At 48.1% G+C, this 25,045-nt stretch overlaps 1 pseudogene; it reads left to right on the forward strand.

Moving 5' to 3' along the window:
• Positions 1-16,132: 16,132 nt before the first annotated feature.
• On the forward strand, positions 16,133-23,057 carry LOC142573837 (uncharacterized; annotated as a pseudogene).
• Positions 23,058-25,045: the final 1,988 nt, after the last annotated feature.

Here is a 25,045-nt window from a genome sequence, read left to right on the forward strand (position 1 = left end):
TTCATGTTTCGTTAATTTGTAATTTGGGGGTATGTAAAGAGAGCTAATGGTGATGAGTTTGTTTAGGAGAACCGCACGAACCGCCACTGCTTCAAGGGGGGTTGGTAGCTGTAAAGGTTGACACACTATGCTTTTATGAATAAAAATGGCAACACCGCCTGATGATACAACAGCATCATCGCGATCTTTGCGAAACGTGACATACGGTCGGAGAAAGTTTGTGTGTTGTTGTTTTAAGTTTGTTTCCTGTAGACAGAACACTTTTGGATTGTGTTTTTGGATAAGCTCTTGCACGTCATCAAGGTTCCTAAGAAGACCTCTAACATTCCATTGAATAATTTGTGTATCCATACTGAAAGTAAATAAGTGCTGTGTGTAAGGAAACGGAGGTGATGCCTTAGGTTATAGAGCTCTTTCGAGGCCCTGTAACGGGGATTCTGCCCTTACTGGAGCGTTCGAGTGAGCCTCGCCTTGGGGATACGTGTAGCGTCCATTGCCTCTTGTGAGGCGCCGGACACGTGCTCTTGCGAGCGAGAATTTAACAGCGAGGGTCCTGCCTTGGGGGGCAAGACCCCTGCACCCAACAGCCCGGAGGTCGATGGGGCTCCCTGGGGGATTTGGCTGCGCCGGCTGTTGCCAGCGCTGGCAGGGGTCGGGGAGGTTGGGGCAGCCTCGGCTGCGCCCACCTTCGTTGTGGCTGGCCCTGTATGGTGGGTTGACGGAGCAGCGCTACCTGCAACCGCCGCGGGGGCAGATGGCGTAACTGCCGACTCAATGCCTGTGGGTCGGACAGCCGCCGGAGGCCGTTGTGACGCTGCCCCCTGACGCGCCACATCGGCAAAGGCTTTCTTGGGCAGGTACGATACTCGCCTGCGTGCCTCCTTGAATGAGATATTCTCTTTTACTTTGATCGTTACGATTTCTTTTACTATCTTCCAGGAGGGGCACGACAGCGAGTATGCGGCGTGCTCCCCGTCACAGTTTACACAGTGGAGAGCGTTCTCACAAGCTTCAGAGGTGTGTTCTTGAGCACTGCATTTTGCACAAGTTTGGCGGCCTCGGCAGCTCTGCGAGCTGTGACCGAAGCGCTGGCATTTGAAACATCGGAGTCGGTTTGGCACGTACGGCCTAACACGGAGCTTGATGTACCCGGCCTCGATTGATTCGGGAAAGATACTTGATCCAAAAGTAATTATTAGGTGCTTCGTCTGAATCTCTTTACCATCCCGCCTCATCTTAATTCTTCTGACATTGATTACATTTTGTTCGCTGAAGCCCTCCAGGAGTTCTGCTTCAGTCAGCTCAAGCAAATCCTCATCTGACCCAACTCCACGGGTGGTGTTCATTGTACGATGCGGGGTTACTGTTATGGGGGTCTCTCCAAATGACACTAGTTGCGGTAGTTTCTCATATTGTTTTACATCGCGGAGCTCCAAGAGGAGGTCGCCGCTTACCATCCCCGACACCTTGTATCCTGGACCAAAAACATCAGTCAGGGACTTTGAAACAAGGAATGGTGAAATGTTTCGCACTGCTTTGCTTGGCTTTTCGGAATGAATAACGTGGAAGCAGGGAAAATTCTGGGTTTGGCGTCCAAGAAACTTGACGACAATTTCGGTGCGCCCTCGTTTCTGAGGGCGATCAGCAAGGGAGGGGAAAGACGTTTCCATGAAGAAATGTATAGATTCGGCAACAGCGCCGACCGCCCACCACGGAGCCCAACGAGGGGACGCAGCAGAGCTTGCATAGAAGTCTGCACGACGCCAGTCGTACGCCGTCACTATAACCAAATATGGTGTACCCAAGGTTGGATAGCCACACAGGGTTAACCCTTGCCGCCAGGAGAAAGGAAGTAAAAAGAAGAGAGAAGGAGACAGGAAAGGTCGAAAGGTGGGAGATAAAGACGAAGATTCGAGGAGGGAGAGACAGGAAAAGGCGGCTGCCGATGTCCTCCAGGTGGGTCAGTCTGGAGGTGCCGTCTATGTGAAGCCGAGGCCGAAGAGGTGTGTTGCCTCCGCCGGGGGGCCTTAAAGGTCCAAACACCTAGCTTCGGCTCAACCCCCAGGATCCCCTTTTCCCTAGACACGGCTAAGCCGCGCACGGCTACACGCGGGAGGGTCCAACCCTCGTGTGCTCGGGTACGTGGTGTCGCAACGCACCAAACGCCTCCTGACGCAGATGCCCCTGCGGGGAGAAACACGGATAAGAAGGACTGTTTATGTAGGAAGGCATCGCGAATGTTTGCCTCCATGCGCACTACATGGTCGGTTGTATATCGTCCTACTCTAAAACCACACTGATACGGATCAAGAAATTTATTTAATTCAACAAAATGTAAAAGTCGACAATTTATCATTTTTTTTAAAAGTTTGCATATACAACTTGTGAGGGCAATTGGACGATAATTTGTTACTAATGCGGGGTCTTTGCCCTGTTTAAGAATCGGAACGAGCAACGCTTCTTTCCATGCGGTAGGGAGGTATCCCGCAGCCAATATTGCGTTAAAGAATGCTAGCAGAGTAATTTCAGTATCAGTGGGAATGTGTTTAATCATGTCGTACATGATCCTGTCCGGTCCAGGTGCGGAGCTCTGACATGCAGTCAGGGAGGCTCTTAACTCGGCGATGTTAAAAGGCGCGTGGAAGGGTTCCTTATGTCTGCATTTGCGGTCGAAAGCCTTGTGTTCTGCTACTTGTTTGTGTTTTAGAAACGCCTTGGAGTAATGTTTAGAACTGGAGACATATTGGTCTTCCGAGCGGTTTGCTTCACCGTTTACTAGGGGCAACGGATGAATTTCTTGCCCCTTAAGCCTTTTCAGCCCATGCCATACTTTTGATTCTTGAGTATATGAATTGATACCGGAGAGAAACCTCTGCCAGCTTGCCCTCTTTGCCAGTCGTCTTGTCCTTCTTCCCTGTGATTTAAACTGTTTTAATTCTATAAGATTTCCCGCTGGTAGGACATTCACGTAGTTTGCTCCAAGCTTTGTTTTGTCTCTACCTCGCCTCTCTACCATCGTCATTCCACCAGGGGACCCGTCTTTTGGATGAAGTGCATCTTGTTTGAGGAATGAACTTTTCAGCGGCGTCAATGATAAAAGCGGTGAAGTATGAAACGGCATGATATATAGTAAAATTATGTATAAAATCCCGTGATATGTGGGTGGATTCCCTAAAACGTTCCCAGTCAGCGGAGGCCAGTTTCGAGCGAGGGAAGTGTGGATGCAAGTAATGTTTGTTTACGAAGTTCAGCGTTACTGGGAAGTGATCACTTCCGAATGGGTTTTTAATTACATGCCATTCTAAATCAGGAACGATAGAAGCGGGTCCGATCACCAGCTCTATTGATGAGTACGAGTTATGATGTGGATTATAATACGTTGATTCTTTCTTATTAAAGAGGCACGCACTGGTGGTTAAAAGGAAATTTTCACTGAGTCGACCTCTCGCGTCGCATCGCGAGTCTCCCCACATTGTGTTATGAGCGTTAAAATCACCCACGATTATATAAGGTTCGGGAAACTGGTCAATGAGGTTATAAAAGTCTGTTCTTTCGAGACACTGGTTCGGCGGTATATAAATGAAACACACAGTTACTATTTTATTAAAAAGAATGGCCTGAACAGACACTGCCTCAAGGGGCGTGTTAAGGGCGACGGGTCGGCAAGCTACCGCCCTGTCGGCTATTATTGCTACACCGCCGGAGGCATTAGCCTCCTCACGGTCTTTGCGGAAGATGGTGTAATTTCCAAGAAAATTTGTATTGGTAGGTTTGAGGTGTGTCTCTTGAACACACAGCAGCTTCGGATTATGTTTGTGTATTATTTCTCTAATGTCGTCGAGGTTATGTAGAAGTCTTCGTACATTCCACTGTAGTATTTGTGTTTCCATATTGATAAATGTGTTTGGTGCTGTGTGTTTAAGAAACGGATTAGTTCACGGGCGCTTTGAAGGCGCCGTCACGGGAGTTTTATCTCTTTTGGAGCGATCCAGAGGGCCTCGCCGCTCCTTGGGCGCTGGTGGCGCCGTCTGGCTGGTGGTTGTGTCCATCGCCTCTGGCGAGGCGATGGACAAGCGCTCTTCCGAGCGCTTTGTTTGGCCTGAAGGCCTCGGCACGTTGTACGGGGCCTTCGAGGTCACCTGCCCGGAGGTAGATGGCCCCGTCTGCTAGGTTGGCGTAGCAGCACTAGCTGCATCTGCTGGGGGGGGGGGGCGGATGGCGTCAGTGCCGCCTCACTGAATGTGGGTCAGACAGCCGCCGGAGACCGTTGTGGCGCTGACCCCTGACGCGCCACATAGGCAAATGTGTTTTTGGGCAGGTGCGATACCCGTCTGCGTGCCTCCTTGAAAGTTATGTTTTCCTTTATTTTGATCGTGACAATTTCTTTCTCCTTCTTCCAGGATCGGCACGACCGCGAGTATGCGGCGTGCTCCCCTTCACAGTTTACACTATGGAGAGTGTTCTCGCAAGTTTCAGAAGTATGTTCGTGGGCACTGCACTTCGAACAGGTTTGACGGCCTCGGCAGCTCTGCGAACTGTGGCCGAATAGTTGGCAATTGAAACATCTGAGGGGATTTCGCACATATGGCCTAACACGGAGCTTGATGTACCCGGCCTCTACAGACTCGGGCAGAATACTTGAGCCGAATATGAGTATGAGGTGTTTGGTCTCGATTTCTTGGCTGTCACGCCTGATCTTAATTTTTTAACATTGATAACATTCTGGTCACTGAAGCCCTCCAAGAGGTCATCCTTAGTGAGCTCCAGCAAGTCATCGTCCGAGACAACACCGCGGCTTGTGTTCATCGTACGGTACGGGGTTGCAATTACTTGGGTTTCCCCAAATGACACTAGTTTTGTCAATTTCTCACATTGTTTCGGATCGCGGAGCTCCAAGAGGAGATCACCGCTTGCCATCCTCGACGCCTTATAACCTGGACCAAAGACTTCAGTCAATGTCTTACAAAAAAGGAATGGTGAGAGAGTTCGCGCTGGTTTAGCTGGTTTTTCAGAGTGGATCACGTGAAAACGAGGGAAAGATTCTTTTTGCCAACCAAAAAATTGGAATACTTCATCGGTGCGCCCTCTTTTCTGAGGGCGATCAGGAAGCGGAGGGAACGAGGTTGCCATAAAGGTATTGAATTTTCGGGAATAACGCCAGCCACGCACCGTGGAGTCCTACAAGGGGACGCTACAGGGACTGTAAGAACAGGTCCTGTAAACGCCAGCTGTACGTCATCACTATAACCAAATATGAAATAACCTAGGTTGGCTATTCACACAGGGATTAACCCTTGCTGCCTGGAAAAATTGGAAGTAAAGGGAAGCCAGGAGAAGAAAGGACAGGTGGAAAGTGAGAGAAAGACGAAGGCTGGAGGGAGAGGCAGGAAAAGAAAACTACCGATCTCCCCCGGGTGGGTCAGTCCGGGGGTGCCGTCTATGTGAAGCAGCGGCCAAAGGGGTGCGTTGCCTCCGCCGGGGGGCCTTAAAGGTCCAAACACCCAGCATTAGGTCAAGCCCCAGGATCTCCCTTTCCCCAGACACGGCTAAGCCGCACACGGCTACACGCGGGAGGGTCCAACCATCATGTGCTCGGGTACGTGGTGTCGCAACACACCAAACGCCTGCTGACGCAAACGCCCCTGCGGGGGGCTGCACTCGTGGTCGGGTCCTGGGTTGGCCGTGCCACAGCCTCTACAGATGCGGTACTGCGGGCTCCGGCACACGTCTATGCGGTGATCCAGTCTGCCGCACTGGTGGCACAAGTCGTCTTGTTTTCAATAATACGCGCACCTGCTGAGTGCGCCTCGGTAGCGGACGAAGGTGGGAACGCTCACTCCGGGAAACAGCATGATGACCGTGGTGGTATTACTGAGTCACTTCGCAGCGACTGCCGTAGGATTATTTGGGGTAACGACCGCCCGGGGCGGTGATGTCCCGGGGTGAATCTTGGAGAAGTGTATCCCCGATGACTACTTTGGAAGTTAGGTCGGGTGCCGATTCGTACACATTGGTGTCAAAGGCCTGGCCGTTGACCACGAGGCATTCGACTCTTTGGCATCTGGCTTTACCTGTTCCTACATGCGTTTGGAGGTGACTGAACTATTAATTAGGAAGACATACTTCTGGAAAGGGTTTTTCGGCTTGTCTACAAATGTATAGTGCATGGGCTTTTTTCTGCTTCACGTTAAGAAGGTTGTTGTACGTTGGGCATCTACGCAGATTGCCCCAGGCCTTATTCTAGTCTTCTTTTCTCTTTGCTACAGTACATTCCTCTGTCCACCAGGGGCTTAATTTCTATCAATGTTCTCCAGTAGATTGGGGTATAGCTCTTTCAGCTGCTGTGATTATGTAATTAGTAAATAATTCATTAAACTCATCGAGGCCTAAATGGGTTGAAAAATATTTATTTATTTATTTATTTATTTATTTATTTATTTATTTATTTATTTATTTATTTATTTATTGGTACCTCAAATACCTCATTTGGGGTTTTACATGAGGGGTGGGCATATTTAGATCATATTTTCAATGAATGCCTTGAGCGATGAATGAATGGAGTGGTGCACCGCTTCAGCAGGTAGATGATTCCAGTCTTTCGCTGTTTGAACGAAGAAAGAGTTAAGATGAGCGGAGGTGCGAGCTGGAGGGGGATAAACAGCCTTTGAATGGCTATGACGGGATGAAGTGCGATGCGCAGGCGTGATGTCGGTCTGATGAAGTAGTGAGTGATAAAATTTGTAAAAGAGGCACAGTCTTGCTGTTTTCCGGCGCTTCTCCAGGGTTGGAAGGTTCAGAGAAGACTTAAGTTTAGTAACGCTAGTGTGGTAAGAGTAGTCAGAATGAATGAACCTTGCTGCACGATTCTGCATGGATTCTAGTGCTGTTGCCAGGTTAGATTGGTGTGGGTCCCACGCTGAGCATGCGTATTCCAGTTTGGGTCGAACGATTGTTAAATATGCGAGTAGTTTTAGTGAGGGCGGAACAAGACGTAGATTACGGCGCAGGTAGCATAGTACACGATTTGCATCATTGCTAATGTTGCAAATGTGCGAGGACCAACTGAGGTTTTTGGACAAGTTAATGCCTAGGTACTTATATGAAGTCACAGCACATATTTCCGGACCGGCGATAATGTAATTAGCTGAAATAAATGATTGGCGACGATGGAAAGTAAGTAGCGACGTTTTTTTTAGACGTTGAGGGACATTAGCCAATTATTACACCAAGTTTCAATGACGTTAAGGTCGGACTGGAGAGCGCGATTATGATGATGATGATGATGTGTGGTGTTTTGTGGCGCAAGGGCCAGGTTTGGCCAAAGAGCGCCATGACACGTGGTAATGTTGACGATGTATTATGGAAGATGTGACTTGGCTGTAAAGTGGCCTAAAAATATTCGCTGTAAAGTGCGTAAAATCTACGTGCTACAAAATTATGGCGATGACTAATGACGAATACTATGAACACTAAAATCCATCATAGAAGAATGATGCAAAATATAAAATATATAAGATGGTAAAATTACTTGGAGCACTGATGCCTAGCCAGAGCCCTTGAAACACAAGGGCCTAAAGGCATGTGCTATACCAAAGAGCTATCACAGCGGCATCCTCTGAAGAGAGGACCCGCCATGAACATGTGGGGCTAACAACATGCAGGACAACGTCTTTCAGGAAACTTACGACTGCGTTGGTATCAAATAGCGGTTCTGGGCCGAGTAACATTGCGGGATGAAGGGGGATCTGCTGCCGGTATGCTAGGGGAAAATGCATCTTTCGCTCAGATTCGGCTGCCCGACACTCCAGGAAGACGTAGAGGACGGTCAGCCTCTCCCCGCATCTACCGCAGGTTGGAGGATCATTTTCAGTGAGTAAAAAGCTATGTGTGCCAAATGTGTGTCCTATTCTGAGGCGACAGAATAGGACATCTGTTCGCCGTGATTTTGTTACTGAGGGCCAAGAACCTAATTGTGGCTTTATCACGTGCAGTTTGTTATGTACTTCTGCGTCCCACTTACGTTGCCAGTGGTTTCGCAGTTTCCTTCTTAAAAAAGGCGTCAGGTCTGTGACAGGGACCGAAGCAGTAGGATTAGGTGCATGCAATGAAATTCATGTGGCCATCTGGCCTGCTAGGACGTTACCCTCGATGCCCCTATGTCCAGGCACCCAGCATATAATGACATGCTGGTTAGACATATACGCTCTACAGAGAATGGAATAGAGCTCAGTTATTACGGGGTTTCTGTGTTTACAGTGTGACTTCAAGGCTTTCACGACGCTCAGGGAGTCTGTAAATAAAATAGTTTTTTGAATATTTGATTTTCTGATATGTTTCACAGCCGACAATAGTGCATGGGCCTCAGCCGTAAATATACTTGTTTCAGGGTGCAGTACACCGGATTCCGAGAAGGATGGACCAATGGCTGCGTAGGACACCCCGGCATGCGACTTAGAAGCGTCTGTGTAAAACTCTGTGCGTGAGTACTTGCACTGGAGCTCCAAGAAATGCATTTTGATATGTGTCTCTGGCGCATGTTTAGTGGCCTCTACAAAGGATGTGTCACACTCTATGAGCTGCCACTCCCAGGGCGGTATTAGCTTAGCTGGAGGCATTAAGCGTTGTTCGAGAACTGGGACATCCATTTCCGTGCTAAGTTCTCTTGTACGTAGTGAGAAAGGAAGTCTAAGAGAGGGTCTGTTATGAAAAAGTGTTGCACACGTCAAGTCGTTAGCGGTTGTAAAACACGGATGTTCCTTATTAGAGCAAACCTACGTTAAGGTGATGTTTGTTCTCTGAAGATGGAGTGGCCACTCATCTGATTCTACATATAGGCTTTCAACAGGGCTTGTCCTAAATGCGCCAGTGGCCAGACGGATACCCAGATGGTGAACGGGGTCTAACATATTAAGCGCGCTCGGTGCGGCAGAGTGATATACTACGGCACCATAATCTAACCGTGATCGAACTAGGCTCTTGTAAATATTCAATAAACACTGTCTGTCGCTACCCCACATTGTGTGGGATAGGATTTTAAGTAAGTTCATTGTTCTAAGACATTTTTCTTTAAGATGTTTTATGTGAGGTATGAAAGGGAGCCTGGAGTCAAGAATAACACCAAGGAATTTGTTTTTTGTTGACAGGGATTTGTTGTCCGCCCAGTTCTACACAAGGATCTGGGACCAGGCCTCTCTTTCTTGTGAAGAGAACACAAGAACTTTTGTGGGGGTTGACCTTAAATCCGTTTTCGTCTGCCCACTTGGAAACCTTGTTCAAGCCCTGCTGTACCTGTCTTTCGCATACTGTGAGGTTGCAGGATTTGAAACCTATTTGTATATCGTCTACGTATACGGAATAAAATATGGCAGGTGGTAGTGAAGCACGTAGCGTGTTCATCTTAACGATAAAGAGAGTGCAGCTGAGCACGCCTCCCTGGGGTACACCAGTTTCCTGCGTAAAGGGACCCGACAGTGCATTGCCGACTTTTGCTCGGAAGGTACGATTTGACAAATAGCTTTCAATTGTGTTCAGCACATTTCCACGGATGCCAATTTCCGACTGGTCTCGCAAGATCCCGTAACGCCATGCCGTGTCATATGCCTTCTCCATATCGAGGAATATCGATAGGAAAAACTGTTTATGTATAAAGGCATCGCGGATATTTCCTTCCATGCGCACAAGATGATCGGTTGTCGACCGCCCTTCTCGGAATCCACACTGATAAGGATCGAGTATATTGTTGAGCTCAAGGAAATATATAAGTCTGCGATTTATCATTTTTTCAAAAAGCTTGCACAGACAATTGGTTAGAGCTATCGGACGGTAACTTACCGCCAAGGAGGGGTCTTTTGCGTGCTTCAGAACAGGAACCACAATCGCTTCTTTCCATGTGGATGGGAGGTATCCGGAAGCCCAAATAGTGTTGAATAGTGTAAGCAGTGTAACTTGTGTGTCAGTATGTAGGTTTCTGGTCATGTCATAAATGACTCTGTCAGGTCCCGGTGCAGTGCTTTTGCATGTGTTCAAGGCAGCTTTCAACTCGGCAATACTGAAAGGCCGGTTATACGGTTCATTCTGCCTGGATTTTCGTATGATTGGCTTACGTTCCATTATTTCTTTATGTTTAAGAAAGGACTGGGAATAATTGATTGAGCTCGACACACGCTAAAAATGCTCCCCAAGTGAATCTGCCTGGTCTTGTAGGATTTCACCTTGTGTATTTACCAAAGGGAGGGAGTATGTTTGTCGCCCTCTTATCCTACAAACCCTGTTCCAGACTTTGGCCTCATCTGTGTACGAGTTTATACCTGATAAAAATTTCTGCCAGCTCTCTCTTCTGGCCTGTCGGCAGGTTCGCCTGCCTTGGGATTTTACTTTTTTAAAATTTATAAGATTCTCCGCAGTGGCGGAGGCGCGTAGCAACCCCCACGCTTTGTTTTGTTTCTTACGAGCGATCGTACAATCGTCGTTCCACCACGGGACGCGCCGTTTACATGCCAAGCCATTTACTTGTGATATGCATTTAGATGCGGCATCTATTATGAAGGCTGTAAAATATTCCACAGCAGCATCAATTCCTAACGAGGACATGTCATCGCATGAAATACTGCTGAGAGTTCGCAATTTCTCCCAGTCAGCTGTATCAATCTTCCACTTAGGAGCCTGTGGTGTATATTTGTTCTTTTTAGGTGTTCGTAGCAGCATGGGGAAGTGGTCGCTTCCCTAAGGATTGTTTGTAACGTCCCATTCGAGTTCAGGCAGTAGTGACGGATAGACTAGGCTAAGATCTATTGAAGAAAAGGTATTGTTGGCAAGACAGTAATATGTGGGTTTTTTCTTATTCAGAATGCACGCAGCAGAAGAGAAAATGAATTGTTCAACAAGTCGTCCTCGCGCATCTATACGAGGGTCGCCCCACAGGTAATTGTGTGCATTGAAATCGCCAAGAACAATATAAGGTTCTGGCAATTCATCTATGAAGGACTGAAATTCGTGTTTAGTTAATTTGTAATGTGGGGGTATGTAGAGCGAGCAAATAGTGATGAGTTTGTTTAGCAGAACAACTCGCACCGCCACTGCATCAAGGGGCGTTCGTAGCTGTAAGGGTTGACTGACTATACTTTTATGAGTGACATTCGCAACACCACCCGATGATGCGACGGCATCATCGCGATCTTTGCGAAACGTAACATGCGTTTGGAGAAAGTTTGTGTGTTTGGATTTCAAGTGTGTTTCCTGTAGACACAGCACTTTTGGATTATGTTTGTGGATTAGTTCTTGCAAATCATCAAGGTTTCTAAGGAGGCCTCTGATGTTCCATTGAATGATTTGTGTATCCATATTTAAATTAAATTGGTGGTGTGTTTACGGAAACGGAAGGAATGCCTTAGATTACAGAGCCCTTTCGAAGCCCTGTAACAGGGGTTTTGCTCTTTCTGAAGCGTTTGAGCGAGTGTCGACGCTCCTTAGGCACTTGGTGCGCCTTGGAGGACAGGTGTTGTATCCATTGCCTCTAGTGAGGCTCCGGACACGTGCTCTTGCGAGCGAGAAGTTTTCAGAGGGAGTCCGGCCTTGGAGGGCAAGACCCCTGCGCCCACCAGCCCGGAGGTCGATGGGGCTCCCTGTGGGATTTGGCTGCGCCGGCTGTTGCCAGCGCTGGAAGGGGCCGGGGGGGTGGGAGCAGCCTCGGCTGCGCCCACCTTCGGGTAGAAGGTCCCTTCTGCTCGGTTGGCGGAGCAGCGCTAGCTGCAACCGCCGCGGGGGCAGCTGGCGTAACTGCCGACTCACTCCTTGTGGGCCGGACAGCCGCCGGAGGCCGTTGTGATGCTGCCCCCTGACGCGCCACATCGGCAAAGCTGGTGTTTGGAAGGTATGCTACCCGCCTGCGTGCCTCTTTGAACGATATGTTTTCCTTTACTTTGACACTGACTATTTCTTTTTCTTTCTTCCAAGACGGGCATGACAGCGAGTATGTGGCATGCTCGCCATCACAGTTCACGCAGTGTGGAGCGTTTTCGCACGTTTCAGCGGCATGGTCACGGGAACTACATTTTGCACATGTCGGCCGGCCTCGGCAGTTCTGGGAACTGTGGCCAAAACGCTGGCATTTGAAGCAGCGGAGGGGATTCGGAACATACGGCCTGACTCGTAGCTTTACATAGCCGGCCTCGAGTTTCTCAGGCAGAATGCTTGAGGAGAAAGTCAGTACAAGATGCTTGGTTTTTATTTCCTTCCCGTCACGCCTTAGCATGATTCTTTTGACATTGATCACGTTTTGCTCACTCCAGCTTTCAAGCAGTTCTACTTCTGTTAACTCCATCAAATCGTCGTCAGAAACAACACCACGACGGGTGTTCATAGTTCGGTGTGGGGTTATTGTTGCTGGGATTTCCCCAAATGACTGAACTTTAGGAAGATTTTCAAGCTGTTTTGGATCGCGGAGTTCCAGAAGGAGATCGCCGCTAGCCATTTTCGTTGCTTTATAGTCTGCACCAAGAGTTTCAGTGAGATTCTTAGGGACTAGGAAAGGAGAAATCATTCTCATGGTCTTTTCAGGTTTGTTTAAATGAACTACATGTAATCTGGGGAAGTTTGGCAGTTTGTTTCCAAGAAATTGGAAAATATCTTCGGTGCGCCCTCGTTTCTGAGGGCGATCAGGTAGTCGGGGAAAAGAAGTGGCCATTAGTAGAATGGTGTTTTCGGCAGGGATGGCCGCCACCCACCATGGAGCCCAACCAGGGGAGGACACAGGACGGAAAATATTCAGTTCTGCGCACGCCAGCGGTAGAACGCCGCTATAACCGAATACATGTACCCAAGAGTGGATATAACGCACAAGGTTAACCCTTGCTGCCTACCAAGTCGGAAGTAACACGAAAATAAAGAGAGGACAGGAAAGATTGAAAGTGAGAGAAAGACGAAGGTAGGAGGGAGAGAGAGACAGGAAAAGGCAACTACCGATTTCCCCCGGGTGGGTCAGTCCGGGGGTGCCGTCTACGTGAAGCAGAGGCCAAAGAGGTGTGTTGCCTCCGCCGGGGGGCCTTAAAGGTCCGAACACCCGGCATTGGCTCAACCCTAAGGATCCCCCTTTCCCCGGACATGGCTAAGCCGCACAGGGTTACACGCGGGAGGGTCCAATCCTCGTGTGCTCGGGTACGTGGTGTCGCAACACACCAAACGCCTGCAGACGCAGACGCCTCTGCGGGGTGGAGAGCGCGAGAATCAGCGTCGTTAGTAATATGACGATAGATTACGCAATCATCAGCGAATAAACGAATTTTGGAAAAATAACTTATCGGTAAGTGGTTAATGTATAATAAGAAGAGTAGTGGCCCCAGGTCTGTGCCTTGTGGCACGCCGGAGATAACGGGTGATAAGGTAAACGAGCATTGGTTAGCGTAAACGAACTGTTGACGGTTAGTCAGAAAGTTTCGTATCCATTGGAGAACACAAGGTTTAAGATGAAGACATGATAGTTTTAGGAGGAACCGTTCATGAGGAACCTTGTCGAAAGCGATTTGGAAATCTAGGAAGAGGGCGTCTATGGGTATGTTTTGATGAAGATGCGAGCTGATGTCTTTAACGAATAGAGCTAGTTGAGTCTCGCAGGACATGCCTTTCTGAAAACCGTGTTGATTAGGATTAAAGAAATTAGCGGAAGTTAGGAAGTTTACAGCATGAGAATAAATTATATGCTGCATTAGTTTAGAACAAACACTGATGAGGGAAATTGGACGGTAATTGTGGCACGATGACGATGGTCCTTTTTTTTGGTACTGGAATTATTTTACCTATTTTCCAGTCTTGCAGCACCACTCCAGATGACGATTGCTGAAAGATGTGGCATCAAAGTACACTAGCGATGTGCGCAGTGTTCTTAAGCACTAGATCGAGACCTAGATGGGCTGAAAGATATTCTTCCAGGATTGACTGTTTCTGTGAAAAGCGGCCAGTCTGCCACTTGGATTTTCCAACGGCGCGGACTGCCGGTGATGATAGGTAAAGTTGATGCCAGTTTGATTATGGTAGGTAAGTGGTCATTGCTGTATGGATTGTCCAACAGTTCCTAGTTAAAATCAATGAACAGACCAGATGAACAGAGAGATAAATAAGACAGGTAAAGTTACGTGATGTAGGTGAAAAATAAGTAGGTACTCCTGTATTTAAAGGACAGATATTGTTAGCTAGGAACAGATATTCTATGAGATCTCGTCCTTGGTCAGTTTTCTTATTTCTCCAAACAGTACAATGGGCGTTAAAATCACCTACAAGCGCAAGAGGATCCAGTAGCTGCTCAATCATGTTTTCAAGTTCTTTCACACTTATATTTTCGGGGTTGGAAGTAGAAAGAACAGACTGTTACTGTTTTAAAACAAGGAGTAGTCACGGCAACCGCTTCGAAACGAGTATTAAGTTTAACTTCTCGAGCAGAAGTGTCACCTTTTACGACAACGGCAACTCCTGGAGACAGTCGGCTGGTGTATTCCCGGTGATTTCTAAACACGGAAAAGATTCTTTAAGAACTCGGGTTTTGGTGTCTACGTTTGTTTCTGGTAAATAAAAGGGAACTGGGGACAAGCTACCTATGCTGTATTTTTGGTCACCTGCGTAATTTATTAGAAAAGTATTTGTGCACTAATAGATACATGTCTTTGGGCTTTCCTGTCCTAATGCTTTGGTATTTAATTCCTCAAAACGAAACCAATCAGATCGAAAACAAAACGACGCTTTCACACGTGATACGCAGTTCTGCATGTTGTCGTAATTTGTGTGATTTTGATTAACGAAGCAAAGAATGAAGCGTAAGTCCCTAATAAATAGAAACGGCAATTTCAAGCAATAATTATGTTGTACATAATAACAGCCGACTTCCGCACAGTAACATCATAGACTACATTCGAAGTCTCAATACTTCGCCGCCAGGCCTCGCCACTTACTGGTTTTGGGAATTTATTTGCTAATTTAAAATTTTAATTTCTATTTAAATTGCGAACTGGCTGCTAGATTCTATCAATATAAATCATGTTCATTTCATGAAGGCCTCGCAACACATTCTAGCCAGTTTTCAGTCTCTTTAAAGGCCCGAACATCCGCATTGGCTCAACTCCCAGGATCCCCCTTTCCCCAGACACGACCAAGCCATGCACGGCTAAACAGGGAGGGTCCAACCATCATGTGCTCGGGTGATGGTGTGCGTTATGCGCGTTGTGTCGCAACACACCAAAGACCTTCTGACACAGACGACCTTGAGGAGTCCCCTAATAAAGAGTTAGTTTAGTGACTCACCGTTCTTGCTATACTGTCTGGTTGTTCACCGCCGCTACAACGTGACAAATAATTTGGTCCAGTGAGAGTGCGCAACCCCCCTGACCAAATTCAGGACTGGATTGATGTCGCAACGTACATCATTAACGATTTGTGCGATTTCGACTGCTCGGTTCAATGATTTAGTGAAGGCAAGCTTTCGGTATCAAGATTATCATACCTAAAGGCACGTGCCAGCCGGACAGTGCTGAAGCCACTGATAATGATTACGTACTTGAGGAATTCCATCACCGCCGGAAAGAGAGAATCAATGGCATTGCTAAGAGTTTGGGGTGCGCTGTTGACGTTGAGAATGCATTAAGTACGAAAGATGAGGATCAGTTGAGGTGCGAAAAGGGGCGTGTGGCTAGATCGGTGTGTTCTCGATTACTGTGATCCACTTAGTCCCCAGCGATGCTACCAAGTGCCGGAGGCATCGTGTGTGTTGCTATATGTTGTGCAGCCTGGCAGGAAAAAGGGTTTGGTTTCCTTGAGGATAGGTGCTTCAGCTTCGGCGGCGAGAAATTAAATGAGCGCACCCTTTTGCAACGGTACTCTTCCCAGTTACATTTCCACATGTCGAGGGGATATGCGGGTTGCGATTTATTGTAAAGTGGCAGTCCATGATCGCTATTACAAGGTTCGCAGGTGGCGGCCTTTATGTGTTATGGAGTTGGGCGAATGTACAGGGTTAAACATGGAGTTCGTGACTGGAGTTGGTGTTTTGAGAGTGGTGGTTAAATGTATATGTCGACAGAGTGATGAAACTTGCATTCCTGGCATGGTTTAATCCGGGCATCTTCTTGGCCACCACGACCCCCGCAGTTCGATGGGGGCGAACGAAATGAAGGACCACTCGTGTACTTATGATTGGTGCGTGTTAAAAAAAATCCACCCGGTGTTAAGAACGGCCAGCTGCAGTGCAAGTTTGCCAGCCAGTTACGCCAGCGGTGGCAACCTCATCTTGGAATGACGCCGCCAACCTCTAGCCACGGCGTGGCTAAGTCGACTTTGTGTCGGTATCAATACGCGCACCCTCCACTCTCCGTCGCTTCAGCTAGGATGCGTTGTGACTGAAGGAGTTCGACGAAGCATGCTTTGTGAGCTACACGACAACGCGCACCTGATCTCCTACGGGCGGGGGAGCTGCCGCTGGAACGCCGACGGAGGCTCCTTCCCACGCACCGACCAAGACGCAAGACCAAGACATTGTCTTGCGTCTCCGGCTCCGAGTTCTACGAAATTCGCGTGGTGTCGGTTTCGGACCGTGAACACGTGTGTGTGTGTGCATGTCTGTGCGTTAACCGTCCTGCGGAGAGGCGGCTAGCTTGCGATGACTAAACGAACGTTCGTGTCACCTTGTATCGCGGGAGGACCGAGTGTTTAAAAACTGCTGTTGTGCGGATGCTCGACACACTTTTTCTTAAGCAGTCATGTTGGACTGAGACTCTCTCTCAAGCAGTCATGTTAGACTGATGTAATTTCTCAAACAGTCATGTTAGACTGATATAAATACTGTAAATAAATTCATATTCCTCGTTCACGATGAGAAGCAGTCCCTCCCTTCATCAACGTCCTCAGCGTGGATAAGTTGGACGACGGCATGGGCCAGCTACCTTCGAATTCATGCCGGACTCCAATCTTGACAACGGATCACGAGCGATGGGATTGAGCCCCCAATCCTGACAACTGGCTGACAGCGGTGGGATGGACTTTGCAACGTGGTGCTGTGACTGCGGTGAGTGCTTGGTTCTTGCTTTGACTCTCTAGGCTTCATTTTGTGGTTGTTCTGTTTAGAACAGTAGGGAAGCTAGATTGTTAAGTGTTAGCTAGGTTGTGTTTTCCTAGCTAGATTTAGAGAGCAGGATCAAGGCAGTAAAGCAGCAATCATGGAGTTAAGGACACTGCTGAGAGACGAGTTGTTCATTGTTCGTGAGGAACTGGGCCTAGATGTACGCAAGGAAATGCTAAAATCGGAGTTATTGGAGCTAGTTTCCGATCAGGGCAGTGAGGAAGAAATTGAAATGGGATTGGAACTTCTAGAAAAGAGAGAGAAACGGGAAAGAGAAAGAGCAGAACGGGACAGAGAAAAACGAGAGAGAGAGAGAGAGAGAGAGAGAGAGAGAGAGAGAGGAACGCGATAAAGATCGCGACTTAAGAAAAATGCAACTGGAACTTGAAAGCAAACGTTTGGAGTTGTCTCAAGGAAGTGAACGCGCTCTGGGACGATCAAGTGACGCAGAATCGTACCGCATGGACCGGCTATTAAAGCAATTTGAGGTCGGGACCGACAGAGGCTTGTTCCTAAGCAATTTCGAAAGGACTTGCGAGAAGATGAAGTTCGGCCCGAGTACATGGCCACAGCGGTTGCTGTCTATGTTGCCGTGTGAGGCGGCGGAAGTAATCGCCAGACTAAGTGCACAGGATGCATATGATTATTCAAAAGTTAAGGCTAGTCTCCAGAAGAAATACCGCCTTTCAGCCAAAGCTTTTCGGCAAAGGTTTAGAAGCACAAGTAAGAAAGATAGCGAGGGATATCCGGAGTTTGCATATAGCTTAAAGGCCAACCTAGTCGAGTGGCTGAAAAGTGCGGAAGCGTACGACAGCAGAGACATGATCATTGAATGCATGTGTCTAGAACAGTTTTACAAAACCATCCGCCAACCGCACAAAAGAAACAGAAAAGGAAATTCGAATCTTTTTCACCAATTCGCTGTTAGAAATGCCGCAAACTGGGACATATAGCTGTAAACTGCGGGAAGCCTAGCTTAGTTTTCTCCTACGTCCATAAGTCTTTTTAACTTTTAAGTCCATATCTTCACGACCGGCAAGTTAATGGCAAACCATGCCGAGTGCTAAGAGACAGTACCGCCACGACGGACATTGTCCATCCGTCTTACGTGACGGTAGGTGACTTCACCGGAGAAGTAGCATGGATCAAACAGGTTGTAGAAGAACACAGCGTGTGGCTGCCCATGGCCAAAGTCAAAATCAGTGCACCATTCGGGGAGCTAGAGACTGAGGCTGCAGTTTTCAATTTTTTGTCACTGCAGTACCCTTACATCTTTTAGAATCGTCCAAACCAGTTACTGCGTGAAAAAGGGCTTAAACTGGGAGAGGGCGTAGTACAGGCATTGACGCGAGGCCAAGCTCGTAAAATCGCGTCGCTTTCGGCCGAAAATGCACAAGCTGCTCCAGCGGAAGTAGCAAAGGAGATAACTGTAACAACGGAATCCGAGCTAGGCTTGAGTGACGAAAAAACAGTTGAGGAAAGCCTGCCAGCTGACCAGTTCAATGAGAGCGTAGCACTACAGTGTCAAAGTTCAAGCCTGCAGGAAGAGCAAGCTGACGCACTCACAAGGGAGACAGGGTTGTTATTATCGCCGGTCTCAAAGAACTCTGATCAGCTCTTGCGTGTGGATAGAAAGTCATTGGCAGCCGAGCAAAAGAATGATGAGAGCTTAGCTAAATTACATGACACAGCTAAAGAAGGCATTGTTAGGCGCAACGTGACGATACATGAGAGAGGAGGATTGTTGTATCGGCACTCCAGAGATCGAAAGGGTAGGATTCCAGATCAGTTAGTCGTACCTACTAAGTATAGGGAGGACCTTTTGAGTCTCTGTCATGGAAATGGGTGGTCCGGCCACCTAGGCATAAACAAATCAAAGGAAAGGTTGCTTATGGAATACTAATGGCCTGGCTGTTTCAAAGACGTAGAAAACTTCGTACAATCATGCGACGCCTGCCAGCGTCCTGATAAACCAGTAGAGTCATGGAAAGCTCCACTGAAGGTAGTGTCCTTAATAACAGAGCCTTTCAGACGACTTGTAATAGACGCGGTAGGGCCTCTTTCAAAAACAAAAGCGGGCTACAGGTACTTGTTTACCATGCTGTGTCCGGCTACAATGTTTCCAGAAGCAATCCCTCTGAATGAGCTCAGCTCCACCGAAGTAGTAGGCGCACTTTTGACAGTGTTTGCACGAGTTGGGTTTCCAGCCGAAATTCAGGCAGATCAAGGGTCAGTATTCACGAGCGCACTGACTTTCACATGCTTGCAAAAGTGCGGGGTAAAGTTAATACACAGTTCTGCCTATCACCCTCAGTCAAACAGTTTACAGAGGTGGCATTCGGTGCTTAAGCGAGTTTCGCGTGCGCTTTGTTACGAGCACAAGGAGTACTGGGAGAACTGTCTGCCGGCAACTTTGTTTGCTTTGCGAACGGTTCCACATGAAGCGACAGGGTTCTCGCCAGCAGAACTAGTCTATGGGAGGACACTCCGTTCCCCACTCAGAATGTTAAGAGATGTGGGAGGAAAGAGGGGAGAGTCCAACAGTGGTTGAATACGTGCTAAATTTTCTGGAACGGCTAAGCGCAACCCAAGAACTAGTCGGAAAGAACCTGGGAGTAGCTCAAAAGAGCGCCACATTCTATTACGACAACAATGCGAGACTTCGTACGTTTAACGCCGGAGACCAGGTAATGATCCTCAAACCTTCAAGAAAGAACAACCTTGAAGTTCACTGTTTCGGGCCCGTTAAAGTTTTGCACAAACTTTCAGATACCATCTATGCTCTGAAAATGTGCGGTCGCAGGAAGGAAGTGAAGATATATCACTGTAATTTGATGAAGCCGTATGTAGAGCGGAGCGGAGTCGTCAACTATACCATCAAAGAGCAGGATGGCACTAGTACCAAGTTTAAGGAGTATGGGGCGACCTCCAACTCTGAAATCGGCCTAGAAGAAGTAGTAGAACACTCGGTAAGCTCGCACGCTCTAAGACCCGAGCAGCTATATGAGCTGAAAGAGGTGTTAGGGGAATATCTCGACAGATTCAGCGATCGGCCGGGTAGAACCGAACTAATAACGCATGAAATTGAGCTGACATAAACCGAACCACTATGATCAAAGCCTTACAGGGTGTCTCCAAAACAGAGAGAGATTATGGAGGCAGAGATACAGCGCATGCTAGAGTTGGGAGTTATTGAGCCCGCTGAGAGTGACTATACGTCACCGCTAATACTGGTAGAAACCCCTAACAAGGACCCTCGTCCGTGTGTTGACTGCAGGAAGTTAAATGCCATCACTAGGGATCAGCTGTACCCGATACCCAACATTGAGGAACGAATTGAAAGAGTTAGCGCTGCTAAATACATTTTCACTATAGATCTCGTGCAGGGGTACTGGCAAGTTCCCCTTTAAGAAAGTGCCAGCCGCTGTGCCGCATTCATCACACCTGTAGGCACTTTTCGCCCTCTCGCACTCAGCTTCGGGCTGAAGAACGCGCCGTTCAGCTTCTCTATGTTAGTGGATATTGTCCTAAAAGACTTGCAGGAGTTCGCCTTGCCCTATCTTGATGATGTAACAATTTTTTCGGACAGCTGGGAACAACACGTATCGCACCTCAAACAGGTGTTCTCACGGTTGAGGGAAGCCGGCTTAACGATGAAAGCGGAAAAGTGTAGGTTTGGTTGTTCGCAGGTTACTTATCTGGGCCATGTTGTCGGCCAGGGCATGAGACGGCCGGCCGAGCTGAAAATAGCTACGATTGGAGAATTTTCTGAGCCGCGCACGAAAACAGACCTTCGTTCATTTTTGGGACTTGTGGGGTACTATCAACGGTACATTCCGAATTACTCGCAAATGGCAAGTCCATTCACGGACGCCCTTCGAAAGGGAGCACCGAGTAACGTACACTGGGATAAGGACAAAGAGAACGCTTTCCAAAGTTTGAAAACGCTATTGGTTTCTCGTCCTGTGCTTCGCGCGCCAGACTATACCAAGGAATTCATAGTTCAATTTCGACGCAAGCGACAGAGGTATGGGCGTGGTACTTAGTCAGGTCGGCGACGATAACGAGGAGCATCCTATCCTCTATGCCAGCCGTGAACTAAGTGTAAGAGAGGAAGCCTACAGCGCTTCAGAGAAGGAATGCGCTTGTTTAGTTTGGGCCGCCCAGAAGTTGTCGTGTTACTTGTACGGAGCGAAGATCATCTTCGAGACCGACCACTGTCCTCTCACGTGGCTCAATCAAGTGTCACACAAAAATGGCCGCTTGCTCCGATGGAGCCTCACTCTCCAAGAGTACAACTTCTCCGTTAGATTTAAGAAGGGAAAGTTGCATAGCAATGCGGATGGTTCGAGCAGACTAATTTGAATTCTGCGTTTGACGGTCCCGCCTAAATTTTAGGGTTACTAGTGTTAATTTTGTTCAGCCAAGAAGATCCCCTCTCATTTAGCAGGATTCCCTCTATGATTGCTGAATTTGTCAGCACGAAATTGCTTGAGAAATTGGCATAGCGAAATGCAGCATTTTCTTTGTTTCTGCACTTATGTTTTTCTTTTTTTTGAAGCCTAGCGGGTCTAAAGTGAGAGCCAAGGTACGTCATCTCGGCAAAGAGCCGTGTTGTGGGGTTCATTTTCCAGTTGCCTGTCCTTGTTGGATGTTTTGGGGCGGTGACATCATTGCACAAGTGGTTACAGTGAGCCAAGACATCACCCCCTGGCCTCCAGCCGTTCTCTTCCTGCCCAGCTGTTATCTGCGCTAGACAGTCGAGATTGTCCGGGCCATGGAGGCGCTGTTAAGAACGGCCAGCTGCAGTGCAAGCTTGCCAGCCAGTTACGCCAGCGGTGGCAACCTCATCTTGGAATGCCGCCGCCAAACTCTAGCCACGGCGTGGCTAAGTCGACTTGTCGGCATCAATCGCGCATTCTCCACTATCCGTCGCTTGAGCTAGGATGCGTTGTGACTGAAGGAGTTCGACGAAGCAGGCTTTGTGCGCAACACGACAACGCGGACCTGATCTCCTACGGGCGGGGGACCTGCCGCGGGAACACCGACGGAGGCTCCTGCCCACGCACCGACCAAGACGCAAGACAACGCGCTACCCGGAACGGCTCCGAGTTCTACGAAATTCGTGTGGTGACGGTTTCGGACCGTGAACACGTGTGTGTGCGCATGTGTGTGTGTGTAAACCGTGCTGCGGAGAGGCGGCTAGTTTGCGGTGACCAAACGAACGTTCGCGTCACCTTGTATCGCGGCAGGACCGAGTGTTTAAAAACTGCTGCTGTGCGGATGCTCGACACACTTTTTCTTAAGCAGTCATGTTGGACTGAGACTCTCTCTCTCAAGCAGTCATGTTAGATTGATGCACTTTCTCAAACAGTCATGTTAGACTGATTATAATACTGTAAATAAACCCATATTTCTCGTTCTCGATGAGAAGCAGTCCTTCCCTTCATTAACGTCCTCAGCGTGGATAAGTTGGACGACGGCGTGGGCCAGCTACCTTCGAATTCATGCCGGACTCCAATCTTGACAACGGATCACGAGCGATGGGATTGAGCCCCCAATCCTGACACCGGTCAAAATTATTCCCGAGCCTACCACCACGACGTGCCTCATAATTCATTCGTGCGCATAAAATCCCAGACAAATATTTTATGGATGCCGAGTGTGATGACAGATGGAGTATTCGTTTCAGTGCCGGAAATTTGAGTACCGGGGCTGCGACAAATGCTTGAACTTTGTGTTGTAAATAGCATAGCCTGAGTAGCTCTACTGATGGGAGTGCGTCTGTGGTACCTTCGCCTGGGTAATGTGTACCACGAGCTCCTGCTGTCTTCGAATACAGGCTGTGAGATGCTGCCGGGTTGAGGCAAATAGCTGAACAGCCATACCAATGTGAGGAACTATGAAATAACTATGATATGGCTATGACTACAAAGGTGAGATTATTAACTCGCAGAGGTGAGACGCTACTGGCCTTTCCGTATCCTAAGACAATTCATGCGGTCCCATCGCAGCTTCTGCTACACGGCCTGGAGGTCGTCACCTGGTGCGTATTTGGAGCATATGTTTGCGTGCAGGAGGGAACCAGTTTCTGTCTTCGTTATCTCGTCCATAAATTATGACTGTCTAGGAGAGTGGCTTCTCCCGGGGTGATGTTGGGTTCCCGGATATTAGGATGACGAGCCATCAACGTATGCAAGGCCTAGTGCAAGCTAGGCCTTGCACTAGGTTCTGTTTTACCGCTATTTCGCCCAAAGCATTCTGTCTCTATTTTCATGTGAAATTAGCTCCCATAGCAGGCGCCAGAATAGGCCAATTCCGCCCCTTATTGTTACATAAATTTGTTTCGATCGTCGAAGACAGAATTTGTTCGGTAGAGCATTTTTAAAAATTAACGGAATGGGAAGGCTAAATGCCGCTAAGGTTTTAAACCTTTCATAAGTTCGAAATCGTAACATTCAGAGCACCGTAAGTCGTAAGACAAAGCACCACCAAAAAGGAACAAAAAGGAGCGCACTTACCAGTTATTACGGGTGTCACCAAGAGAAGAGGACCTGTCACAAGTCCTGAGGCACCCCAGGTTAGGGGAACCCGGCAAGGACCAAGATAACCAGTGATCAACAATGGCGAGAATGACGATGTCGCCGCCAAGAATAGGGACATTACTGCAAATAAGCCGATGAAAGATACTAGACCTTGAGAAAAGGTTACGGCAAACATTGCTGCCGAGAGAAGGGCAAACGTTAGGGACGCAAGCAAGGTTCGGTTCACAAATCCGCGGTCGGATAGGTATGGCAGCGCAATGTGGCCTACAAGCAGGTCGGAGGCCGCGCAGTATGTTCCCACCAACTCGGCATGAGCCAAGGGTACACCCTTGTCCCTTGCATAGTCTACTATTATCGTCCTAAATGTAATTGCTGAGTAATTCATCACTGTATTTTGGAACACGAGTACGTAAAACCTTGGGTCAGTAAGTAGAAGGGCCAGACCGGCGTTGCTTCCTGACGGAAAGGCCGTTTTTTTGTCTTCATCACGGCGCACTCTTTCAACGTTGCTTCTCAGCAAAGAAATTTCATTATTCTGCAGGCGCGTGTTCACAGCTTGCGGCGGGAAAACATTAGCAAAGCCTGGCACGCACTCAGGTGCTTGTGAGGTCACAGAGACAGTACTATCATGCCCATGAAGTTGCTCTACGGGATTCACGCTGCCTTTTGAGGTAGTGTTTGCTGGTGCTGATGGGGCGCCGCCAGTGTCTTTGTTCTCAGCGTATATGTTTACTTCGCTATGTGGAATCGGCTTAGCCATTTCAAACAGCACAACGTTATTTTCCTGGCGTGTGGGTGCTCTCTCAAAGTTTTTACAGGACGTATAATTCATAGTTGCTACGTTTGTTGTGCTCGTGTTGCCATGGAATGATTCTTTGTAATGGCGCCTGCTTTCTATTGACCTAGGTGTCACGGCACACGTAGTTTCGGTATTAGTGTCGCCAAAATGCTGTCGTCCCATAACCGGATACCGCCGCAGCACTAGCACTAGCGCTGTTACGTGCATAAGAAGCGCTCCACAAAGTGCCAGCGTGCTGCGGACGCCGTATACTGAATTTAAACGGGATACAATGGTGGGGAAAACAAGAACAGCCAAGGTGCGCCCGCCGTCTTTCAAACCCATTGCGAAAGACTGATGCTCCAGGAACGAGGTCGCTACAGTCACCGCCATCGTATTCTCCATGAATCCGATTCCCAAGCCTACGAAAACAAAATAGAAATAAAAATTTAGTGTAGGACGCCGCGAAGATGACGAAAGTGGTTTTGATCAGCTAAACGCATTTGCAACATGTGCAGCTTGTCATGAACGTACGGAAACGTGGTGGCTGTCTGTTTGACAGACAAGTTGTTCAATGGAGCCTGATTCCATGGCATACACGAAGAACATATGCTCGAAGCCATCAAA

The sequence above is a fragment of the Dermacentor variabilis genome, chromosome 3, assembly GCF_050947875.1.
Source record: "Dermacentor variabilis isolate Ectoservices chromosome 3, ASM5094787v1, whole genome shotgun sequence".
NCBI lineage: Eukaryota > Metazoa > Arthropoda > Arachnida > Ixodida > Ixodidae > Dermacentor > Dermacentor variabilis.